Here is a 10599-nt window from a genome sequence, read left to right as displayed (position 1 = left end):
CTCTGTGCTTCTAGTGTTCTTGTGAAACCAGTTGGTTGGGCTTTTCTGTCCCTAAGATAGGTCCCCTTTGGGGGAGAGGGGTCTCCTGCCTGTGAGTCAAAGGGTCAACTCTCATAGGATGTCAGCTCAAATGGTTTTACCTCAGCAACTTAGAGATTGTAGTATAATATAATATAATATAATATAATATAATATAATATAATATAATAGGTATTATGAATTACCAAAAGATAAAATGAAGCAAATTGAGCTTAAATATCTTTTATAAAGGCAAGCATGGTGGTACACACCTTTAATCCCAGCACTCCAGAGGCAGAGGCCTGCGGCTCTCCTGAGTTCAAGGCCTGCCTGGTCTACAGAGTGAATGTAACAAGTGCTACACAAAGAAACCCTGTTTCAGAAAAAAACAAACTAACAACAAGATAAAGATTTAGTAAGTGTGTGCCTATGTGGAGGGGGGTGGGGGGTGGGATGGGGGACAGTTCATGATCATAAGTGCAGGTACCAGAGAAGGCCAGAAGAGGGCTCACTCAGATCTACTACAGCTAAAGTTAAGTAGTTAGGGAGTTAGACAAGTTGTAAGCCACCAGATGGGGACACTGGGAACTGAGTTTGAATCCTCGAGACCTCTTAAACAGAGTCTTCTCACCAGCCTCCATCTTTAAAGATCTTAAATGGCCTCTACTGACAGGTCTAGAATGGTATCACATCCTTCTGTTAACAAGGCGAACTCTCCAGTGAGCTAAGCAGGGGAGCCTGGACTCACACTCAGAACAGAAACAAGAAGAGTAGAAACAGAGGACAAAACTTAGATTCCAAGGTCAGTTTTCTTATAAGATTAAAGGAGAGGAGACTGTGAAACCGAGCTGATGGAGGATTGGTCTTTTAGCTGTCAGTTTGCTCTTTTCTTGGACAATCAGATGGATGTTTGTGTGTGTGTGTGTGTGTGTGTGTGTGTGTGTGTGTGTGTGTGTGTGTATTGGAGATGTAGGTCCAGCTTAAGACTCCATCCATTCTTGTTTTGTTTGTGTTCGTCTGACTTTGATGTGATGAGGATAGCACATGCTAGACAGGTTAGGACAGGTTGATTTACTCTGTCCAGCTCAGGGCTGGAGCTCAGTTCAAACCACTGGTCTCCTATACAGTTTACTTAATAGGATTCAAGAGTGCATTCCACACGTGCTAATTGAGTCTTTCTAGTGTCCAGAATTATGACAGGCTCAGGAGACAGTAAGGCAGTAGTTACAGCCACTAACTTATCTGTGGGTTACTGCATCGGCAACTTGGAAAGGGACACACAGAAACTGCACCATTCTTTCCTGGACAGCTGTTCATGCCTCGTATCAGAGACGTTTGATGTGGGATTCCCCTCTGTATGCTGTGTATACCATTGGTTAATAAAGAAAACTGTCTTGGGTCTGCACAGGGAGTAGAGGTAGGCAGGGAAAACTAAACTGAATGCTGGGAGAAAGGAGGCAGAGTCAGGGAGAAGCTATGTAGCCCCGCTGCCTGAGACAGACACTGAAACTTTGCTGGTAAGCCTCTGCCATGTGGCGATACACAGATTAATAGAAATGGGTTAAATTAATAAGTAAGAGCTAGCCAATTAGAAACTAGAGCTAATGGGCCAAGCAGTGATTTCAGTAATATAGTTTCTGTGTGATTATTAGGTTCTGGGCAGCCGGGACGAACAAGCAGCCTCGTTAAACAGAGGTTCCTTACATCATAGGGTTGTCTGGATTCTGGCACCCAGGCCCTTCTTGACTTAGTTGAGTCACTGCATGCAGCAAGTAAACATATCCTAAAACAATCAACATAGGAAACACTGTTAGTCACTATTATGGCCTGGGGCTCACTGCACTGTCCGCACAGTGATTTTACTGTGGTTTGGTCTCTTCCCTTTGAATATGAATATGACCGCCACGATCAATACAGAGGACATGCAGGGTTGCAATCTACCTTCTTTGAGATCTCCTTCATCAGCCTTTATCAGCACCTTCTCCTAACCTAACTCATGACTTGGACAAATGAACTCATTGCTTATATAAAGACTTTCTTTTGTTAGTGTCAGAGAAGTGACTCAGTGCTTAAGAGTTGGGACCTCAGTTCAGTCCCAGCATCCACATCAGGCAGCTGACAACCTGGCTGAAGCTCCAGCTCCTGGGGGCTTTAGGAGCTGGGTGTCTGACAACTCTGGACTCCTTTGGGCACTAGTATTCATGTGTATATGCCTATATACAGATACATTCACATACACACATTAAAATTCAAACCACATCTTTGAAACATTTTAAAATTACATTTATTTTACTTACTGCAGGGGTGTTCAATGTTCACATGCGTGTGCCAAAGCACATGTGTGGGAGTCGGAAGACAACCCAGAGAAGCCAGAACTCTCCTTCCTGCCATGTGGGTCTGAGGGAATCCAGCTAAGGCTGCCAGGCTTGGCAGCAGGTGTTACTGGCAGAGCCATCTTTTGTTTGTTTGTTTGTTTTGTTTTTTTGTTTTTCGAGACAGTGTTTCTCTGTAGCGTTGGTGCCTGTCCTGGAACTAGCTCTTGTAGACCAGGCTGGCCTCGAACTCCCAGAGGTCTGCTTGCCTCTGCCTCCCGAGTGCTGGGATTAAAGGCGGGTGCCACCACCGTCCGGCTGGCAGAGCCATCTTGATGGTTCAAGTTAGTTGCTTCTGCTCCTGCTAGTGAAAGACCTGGATAAATCCAGAGCCCTCTAGCACGAAGAGAAAAGCCAAAAATCTAGGATTAGCTGGTTCAATGACTTGTTTCTGGAACTAGCTGAAGATAAAGTTAGATTATAATCTTGAGAAACAGGGAGTTGCCCCCTTGTGATCATTTTCGGAATTTTCCAATGACGCCTTCCCTACATCCTTTGGATTACTGGGTTGTGGTTTCTTCCCTTAAATACCCCTTCTCCCAGCTACTTGGGGTCGAACTCCTCCCCTGCTTGGGTTATCAGTCTCAGCCCCAGTGCACTGGTATCTGTCAAATAAACCTCGTGTGATTGCAGCAAGGACGGTCTCTCATGAGTTACTGAGGGGGTCGTGTTATCCCGAGACTTGAGTGAGAGTCTCCCCGCAACTGGGGTCTTTCACTCAACTTGCCATCCTAGACAGCAAGAAGTCTTTCCACAAAGCCTTCGAATTGACTCCTTGGTTTTAGACCGCTCTAACTGGGGTCCATATGCAGGGGAGAACGGGGTGGGTGTTTCCAGTTCAGTGTCTGCCCCCACCCCTGCTCTATATTCTTCATCTGAGAAAATTCTTCTCCTGTTAATAAGATCTCTGTACTTAATTCTTGGTGAACAGAGATAGCAAAAGCTCGGGCTCTAAAGATAGCTTTGAGAAAAGAGAGGGGAAGGGAGAAAAGGAGAAAGGAGGGGAGGAGAAATTAAGGGAAAAGATGGGAGGGGAGAAAAGGAGAGGGGAGGAGCTGGATGGACAAGTGAGAAGTCCACTTTTCCTGTTTCCATTCCGCTTCACAGCTTTGCTCACAAAGGCTGGTCCACAGCTCCCCTTTGTACCCTGGCCCTTCTCGTAAAGGTTGGATCCACTTTCCCACATGCTGCTCCTACTGCTGCAGTTTCGCAGTTTCTAAAGGAAAGAATCGTGAAAACTTGAAAACTTGGTTTGTTAAGACCAGCACTACATTCCACAGGGCTCCCATGATCCTCATCCAACTTCCTGGTTCACCCTGAGAACCTGCTTCTCTTCACTGTTATGCCCAGATCACAGAGTCCCCCCAAAACCAACTAGGAGACCGAGTCCTGTATGTGAAAGCAAAGAGCCTTTATTCTTACACAAGTTTACAAACTCCAACTGTCTGTGTGTCCAACCTATTGGAGTGATCGGAGAGCCCAGAGCTCAGTTAGGGTTGGGTTTTTGTAGTAGCAAAGGATTTCTAAGGTTCAGGACCCCTGATTGGCTGACTTTTGTCTAGGGAGTGTCTTGGTGAAAAGCAATGGGTGTGTGTTGGCAGGTGATCCTATCTACAACAGTTAGAATGTTAGGAATTTTGCAGGTGATCCTATCTACAACAGTTAGAATGTTAGGAATTTTCTGCCTGTTCCTGGGTGGTGCCTGGGTGGTCTCAGTTTGTGGTCTTTATCAGAACCAGGTATTGCCTCAGGGTAAACTACTGAGACTAGGGCCTCTATTGAGCTTGTCCTGGCTGGGTCCCACTTCCACTGAACTTGAACCTTCCATTCAGGGTCCGAGCAGGTGCTGCCTACCTCCACCCCTCTCCTGCTTTCTCGCCCAACCTCAGGCTTCTGTGAGGCCCCCACACCTGGCATCTTCCCAGCCACACCTACAGGCTCAGCTACACTGCAGCTCACCGCACAGGAGATGCAGCCTGAATCCTATTACCTCAGGAGCCCTCATCTCCACTTCCGCACTCCTCACCCCCTTCATCCCTCCCTCTAAGCCTCCTTGGGTTACTTTCTACCGCAACTTTTATTTATTTATTTTATTTTATTTATTTATTTTTGGTTTTTCGGGACAGGGCTTCTCTGTGGCTTTGGAGCCTGTCCTGGAACTAGCTCTGTAGACCAGGCTGGTCTCGAACTCACAGAGATCCGCCTGCCTCTGCCTCCCGAGTGCTGGGATTCTACCGCAACTTTTAAATTTATGTTAGTATTGATTTTCTTTGTTTGTTGAGAACTGCCTAGCCCAGAATTCACTGTGTAACAGAGGCTGACCTTAAGCTCCTGGTCCTTCTGTGTCCTAAGTGCTGGGATTGAGGTAACTGGAAAACAGGATTTTTAGTTTAGGGAAACATCAAGGGGAATCACAGGAAGTATGGCTTGCCTTTTATTTGGGCTCACAAGTAGTGAGCTCTCACCCCACATTTGGGTCCATGTAACCCCAGAGAAATTCTCTCTCACTTGGAAGAGACCCAAAGGCCTTTCCCTCCAGGGATGGAAGGTTTTTGTTCATCTGGGGTGGCCAAACAGATGAGCTTTAGATCTAAGATACCTGGTCCACTGACAGTCATGACCGTGCTGCTATTAGCACTGGAAAGCAAATGAGTTTCTTACCTCTCTCCAAACCAAGGCTGAGGTGAAAGTGACCAGGTGACAAAGGTGAATTGATCTGAGGGACAGAACGACTTGGGGTGATGGATAAAACCTGGCAGGGGACACTTGAGCTGTGTGCTGATTTGAGAAAGTGACTTCCAGCAGGGACAGCTAAAGTGAAAAAGAGAAAAGTGAGAGGGAAGGGGAAAGGAAGTGGGAGAGAAGGGAGTTAAGAATAAAAGCTAAAATTGCCCAAGTCACTAAATTCTGTATTTCCTCTTCTTTGAAGTAAGGTTTTTTTTTCTGATTTGTTTTGTTTTGGATTGTTTTCTTCCTTCCTTCCTTCCTTCCTTCCTTCCTTCCTTCCTTCCTTCCTTCCTTCCTTTCTTCTTCTTTTCTTCATCTTTTTTTTTTGATGGGGGGTTGGTTTCTTTTGATTTTTTGTTTTTGTTTTCTTTTTCAAGACAGGGTTTTTATGTTTGTAGCCCTAACTGTCCTGGAACTTGCTCTGTAGACCAGGCTGGCCTTGAACTCAGAGAGATCTTGCCTCCCTCTTCCTCCCAAATCCTGGGATTAAGGGAGTGCCTCAACACTTCCTGGCTCTTTCTTTTTTTTTTAAACTATGCGTTTGATGCTGACTTTGTTTTTGAGACAGGGACTTAATATAGCCCTGACTGGTCTAGGTCTCTGTGTAAACCAAGCTGTCCTTAAATTTACAGGAATATGCCTTCCTCTTCCTCTTGAGTGCTGGGACTGAGGGCTTATACCATCAAGCCTGACCCTTTTTTGTTTTGTTTGTTTTTAGTATTTTAATATTTAGTTTTTATTTGTGAGTGCATGCAGCTGCCTGTGGAAACCAGAAGATGGCATCAGATGCCCCTGGAGCTGGGGGCCACCACTCAGAGTAGGTAGTGGTAACCAAACTTGGGTGTTCTGCAAGGACAGCAAGTACTCTTAACCTCTGTGCCATCTGTGACCACAAGACAGAACTTACAGCTATTTCACATACTCTTTATATAAACAAGGGCTGCTATTTGGTTTTGAAATAATTGCTAGAACAAAACCTCTCTCCTACATGGCTTTCCTTCCCTTTCTCCTGTAGATTGTCAGGTCTATGGTAGTGACAGGCTGTAGCAACTCATGTTGTGTATTGAATTTTTCATATTAACATTACAATGGGAGATTTCTTATACAAATCTGAATTTCTAGATTTTCGAGAGAAATAATTCATATGTTTTTCTTTTTTAATTCTTAGAGGATTTTAATGTATTTTAAACGTCTTTATCCAGTGGTCTCCAGATTCTGTAGTTAGATGCTTTTATTCTCCTGGAAAAACAAAAACAAAATCCTACCCTAACCCTAACTTTGGGGAGTTTTCCTTCTTAGCAGGTAATATCTGATCAAATGAAAGGCATTTGTCAGTCTTATAAGTCAGTGTAGATTGAATGGTCATACCATTTGATGAACTATTGCCTGTCCTAGTCAAGAGGTCTTTTCTATATGAATCTAATGTTTATCACTTTTTTAAAAATAAGATTTATTTATTTATTATGAATACAATATTCTGCCTGCATGTGTACCTGCAGCCCTGAAGAGAGCACCAGATCTCATTATAGATGGTTGTGAGCCACCATGTGGTTGCTGGGAATTGAACTCCGGACCTCTGGAAGAAGAGTCAGTGCTCTTAGCCGCTGAGCCATCTCTCCAGCCCTGTTTATCACTTTTGATGGTATCCATAGCTTTTCTTCTCCTGTGGGAACAAAGGTGAAACTTCTTCCCAACCTAGCACACATCCTGGTTTCCATTCTGAGGTCAACACATCTTTAAAGTATATAGACTGATTTAATTCAGTAGTTTTTTCTATTGTCCAATGTCTCTCTGCCACTGTTGTTCCTTTCTCATAAGTTTTTTAAATTGTAAAGTTAATAAAGCATTGGGCAATCTCTCTCTGGGGGGTCTTTATTACCCCTTTCTGTTTGTTAAGCATATATTTTAATGTATGATTAGATCTTTCTATAACTGCTTATCCTGTAAGATTGTGTGGTTTACCTGTAATGTGCTTTTTGTTGTCATATGCAAAAATTTGTTTCATTCTTCTAGAGACATATGCTGGAGCATTGTCAGTTTTAATTTGTACAGGTATTTCTATAATGGCCATAACTTCTAATAAATGTGTAATTGCAGAATCCGCCTTTTCAGAACTTAAGTTGCCCACTGAAATCCTGAATATGTATCTATGGTATGGTACATATAATTTAATTTTCCAGACACCACAAAATGAAATACATCCAATTGTCAAATTTCAATTCTTTGAGTGCCTTTTGGGTTACTTACTACAGGTAATGTGGTTTGTTTATACAAATAACAAATAGCTTTCTTGGCTTGTGGCCATGTGATAGAAAAATCTTTAAATCTTTGCTATTAATATGGTGTTTCTTATGAAATTCTGAGGCTCCTAGAACATTTTCTACTAATAGCTGATCAGATTCTTCATAACCTTGTGCTAGAGGAGCTGGTAGACCTCTATGGAATCTGATATGTGTTATATACAAGGGATGATTTCTAGTTCTGATTCTTTCTTATAATTGAACAAATAAAGTTAATTCTGAATCATCTGGAATAAGTTCAGTAGTTTAAACATGTAAAACAGTTCCTTCTGCATATTGAAAGTCAGCAACTATATTAAGAGGTTCAGGAAAAATCTAATAATACCATGGGAATAGCATATAAGTCTGACTTTTGAACAGAATTTTAAAACTTTGAGCCACTTTACTTAAATTTCCTGACTTATAACTTGCCTTTCCTGATTTATTTTCATCAGTATATATATATATAGGGACTCCAGACACTGGTGGTCGTTGTACAATGTGGGAAAGAATTCTAATATCTATCTATCTATCTATCTATCTATCTATCTATCTATCTATCTATCTATCTATCTATCTATCTATATCTATATACCCAAATCCCTTGCTTTTGGGATATTTGTTGCTACTCTCTCCCATGAAATCACTGCAAGCTTTTTGTTAAAGTTCATTTTCTCCCAATAATGAGGTTCTAAGTATAATTTAAAGGTACCACAATTTCTATTGGGTCTATTCCCAATAATTGATGAAGTCTCAATTTTCCTTTCAAATCAATTCAAAAACCTTTTCTCCATAGGTCTTTAAATTTTTACCACCCTGCTTGTGTGGTAAAAATATCCATTCTAAGATATTGTCTTTTCACTGCATAAGAATTCTTGTAGGGGAATGAGTAGAAGGTAGAATGACTAACATATAATCAAGTTCTGGATCCAAGTGATCCACATGTGCATCCTATAATTTCTATCTACCAAAACCAATTCTCTTCCAGCCTCAGCTGATACTTTTCTTGAACCATTTAAGTCCTTATCACCTTGTAAGGTTTGAAATAAATTACTTGGTTCTTGAGTTGTCAATCCAGTTGTGGACCATATCCAGTTAATATCTCCCAGCAATTTTTGAAAATCATTAAGATTTTTGTAATTGATCTCTCCTGATTTGTACTTTCTGTGGTTAATTTTTTTTTTTTCATTTTCTTTTCCTAAGCCTACAGCACCCGGTATTCCCAGGCGGTCTCCCATCCAAGTACTAACCAGGCCCGACCCTGCTTAGCTTCCGAGATCAGACGAGATTGGGCACGTCCAGGGTGGTATGGCCGTAGACTGTGGTTAATTTTTTTAAACCTATGTCATATTCTAGGTAATTAATAGAATCTCCTCTTTGTATTTTTGTAGGAGCAGTTTGTAATCCCTAACAAGGCAAAAATTTCTTTACTTCTTCAAACATTTTTTTCTAAGGTATCTGAGTCTGAATTGGCTAATACAATATTATCCATATAATGGTAAATTATAGAGAAAATCGTTTATGGATTGTTTCCAATGACTGTTGTACAAAATATTGATACAAGGTGGAGCTGCTTAACATTCCCTGTGGGAAGATTTTCCACTGAAAGCTTTTAGTGGGCAGGGAATTATAAGTAGGCACTGTGACAGCCTGGCTTTCAACACAATTCTCTTTTTTTTTTTTTTTGGCTTTTTTTTTTTTTTTGGTTTTTTGAGACAGGGATTCTCTGTAGCTTTGGAGCCTTTCCTGGAACTAGCTCTTGTAGACCAGGCTGGTCTCAAACTCACAAAGATCCTCCTGCTTCTGCTTCCCGAGTGCTGGGATTAAAGGCGTGTGCTACCACCACCCGGCAATCAGTATAATTTAAGTAAAGAAAAGCTGGCTAGAAACAAGCTATGCCAAAGCCAGGCATTCATAAGTAAGAATAAGTTTCTGTGTATTTACTTGAGAACTGGGTGGCGGGCCCAAGGAACAAAGTAAAAATACCCAGCTACATACTTAGGTGAGATTAAGCTGAGCTAAGAGTATCTGGATAGAGGGTTCTGGAGGGAGGGAACAGGAAGGAAAAACACTACAATTTCTTTTTACACATTGGCTATAGAAAGGAAACTCTCATTACCCCCCAAGAGAAAAGTGACATACTTTAAGTCAGCTCCAATTAAATGTTTCCCTTTATTAGAGTCACTGCGACCATGGTGTCTCTTCACAGCAATAGAAATCCTATCTAAGACATTTGCCGACTTCTTGGTCTTGAACTACCATTCTCTAGATATATAAGAAATGCATTTCTAAGCCAGGTGATCCTGGTGCATGCTTTTGATCCCAGCGCTCTGGAGGCAGATGTTGGCAGATCCCTGAGATATAAGCCAGCCTGATCTGCAGATTGAGTTCCAAAACAGCCAGGGCTACACAGAGAAACCCCGTCTCAAAAAACAAAACAAAAACAAAAAAACATTTCTATGATTTGAGCCATGGCTCTGTGGTAGTTAACATGGTGACCTGCACAGAACTAGATTCCTTTACAATTCTATCTGCACTCTTCCTTGTCCCAGTGTGGCAGTTTTCAAATCTTACCAAATTAATAGTCTTTCCTTCCAGCCTGATCACCTCCACTCACCACCACCTCCAGAACTGCCTTGAACCCCTGACTTTCCTACCTCACCTCTATTTGATTCTCTTCTGTGAACATGCTCCACCTCCCACGGTCCTTCATCTTCCTGTCCTCTGTCTTCCCCGCCATGCAGCTGTCACCTGTGCTTGCTTTCCCAACACCTTTCATTCTTGAGAAACAGCTTCCCCATTCAATGTCTCCATCCATAGAAACAGACCTGCTTTTCCCCTAGGAATATGTGATGTTCACTTCCATAAAATGTGATCCTGTCCATCCTTCACTGTTCTTAAGGCTTAAAGGGAAGATGTGGATTCTTTCTAACTTTTTAGAACTTCAAATGGCCATAGCAGTTTCTGCTGTGGACAACATCTGCAGCCAAGAATCACAGCATCCTCCTCTCCATTCCTTAGGAGCTGCAGCTCTCCCAGGCACTGTATGTGGGGCTTCCTGCCCCTGCAGAGGACTCTTTCTTTGGATGTCCCTAGAAGTCATTACTGTCTCAGTAAAGCTTTAGACTGCAGGTCTTTGCATCTATTAGGCAAAGTTCTCAGGACCTTCAGTTGTTTCTAGGGACTCTTAAAAATGTTTGAGA

At 42.2% G+C, this 10599-nt stretch overlaps 1 non-coding gene across 1 annotated transcript; it reads right to left on the bottom strand.

Moving 5' to 3' along the window:
• Positions 1-8597: 8597 nt before the first annotated feature.
• LOC142855150 (5S ribosomal RNA) lies at positions 8598-8716 on the bottom strand. The gene has a single exon (XR_012911419.1). It is a non-coding gene; the product is annotated as a 5S ribosomal RNA (ribosomal RNA).
• Between the last annotated feature and the right edge of the window lie 1883 nt (positions 8717-10599).

Source organism: Microtus pennsylvanicus, chromosome 7 (assembly GCF_037038515.1).
Source record: "Microtus pennsylvanicus isolate mMicPen1 chromosome 7, mMicPen1.hap1, whole genome shotgun sequence".
Lineage (NCBI taxonomy): Eukaryota > Metazoa > Chordata > Mammalia > Rodentia > Cricetidae > Microtus > Microtus pennsylvanicus.
The sequence above is the reverse complement of the archived record's forward strand: the minus strand, read 5'-3'. Positions and strand labels throughout refer to the sequence as shown.